This window comes from Chenopodium album, chromosome 22 (assembly GCF_948465745.1).
Source record: "Chenopodium album chromosome 22, dcCheAlbu1.1, whole genome shotgun sequence".
Classification (NCBI taxonomy): Eukaryota; Viridiplantae; Streptophyta; class Magnoliopsida; order Caryophyllales; family Amaranthaceae; genus Chenopodium; species Chenopodium album.
Window position 1 is genome coordinate 16,352,770 of NC_137855.1, and position 1,101 is coordinate 16,353,870.

Sequence of the window (1,101 nt, forward strand, 5' to 3'; positions counted from 1 at the left end):
GATTGTCTAACGACCGATTATTTCCTCTACCAAAATGGCGCCGTTGCTGGGGAGTGGCGTTAAGCATTGAGTTACTTATGAGATATGTGAGACTAGTTCATTTGTATAGCTTTATTTTCCTCTGTTTTCTTTGACTAACCTACTAATCTCCCTTCTAGTATTCTTTGTTTATGCCCAAACGCAGCAATAGGACACTTCCTCTTGTGCCGTTGAATCTCGAGCTTGAAAAAGTAGTAAGGGAAAATCGAAGAAAAAAGAGGGCGATAGCTAGTGGTGCCACATCAAGTGAGCCACAAGTGGTAGTTGAGTCCGATCATTCTAGTTCTAGTGAGTCTAGTGGAGACACCATTCCATTAGAATCACCAAGGACAAATTCTCCAACTTCTCCACCTCTTCACCGATTTGAAATGGCCGCTCCGAAAAAGACTTTGAGAGAGTTTGGTGTTCCTCCTCCATATCAAGAAGCAAGTGGGATTGCTACTCCCGCTATCGAAGCAAACAACTTTGAGATAAGGCCCGCCCTTATCACCTTGATAGAGGGTCATCAATTCTCCGAAGCAAAGCATGAAGATCCCATTGCACATCTCAAGCAATTCACACGGTATTGTAGCACCGTGAAGGAAAATGGGGTTACTCCGGAGAACATTCTCTTAAGCATGATCAAATTCTCTTTAACGGGCAAGGCAAGTGATTGGCTTGATAGATTGCCTCCGAACTCATTGAACACTTGGAATGAGGTGACTTCGGCATTCCTTGGGAGGTTCATTCCTCTTGGGAAAACGGCGGAGTTGAGGTCCAAGATTTCTAAATTCCAACAAGAGCCCGATGAATCCCTCTATGATGCTTGGGAGAGATTCAAGAGCTACCAACAACAATGCCCCCACCATGGCATGGAAGATTGGCTCTTGCTCCATGGGTTTTATAGAGGTCTCTTGAGATTGGACCGTATACTCTTGGATGGAGCACGGGAGGACCTATCATGAACAAGCCACCCATGGAGGCACTAAAGATCATAGAGGATGTAGTTCAAAACTACACCGATTGGAGCCCCGATGAGAGAAGCACTTCCAAGAAAGGAGGAAAGTATGAGGTAAATGCTAT

General features: G+C 44.9%; 1 non-coding gene across 1 annotated transcript; it reads right to left on the bottom strand.

The window, feature by feature from the left end:
- Positions 1–785: 785 nt before the first annotated feature.
- Positions 786–892, bottom strand: LOC145606466 (small nucleolar RNA R71). The gene has a single exon (XR_014105334.1). It is a non-coding gene; the product is annotated as a small nucleolar RNA R71 (small nucleolar RNA).
- Between the last annotated feature and the right edge of the window lie 209 nt (positions 893–1,101).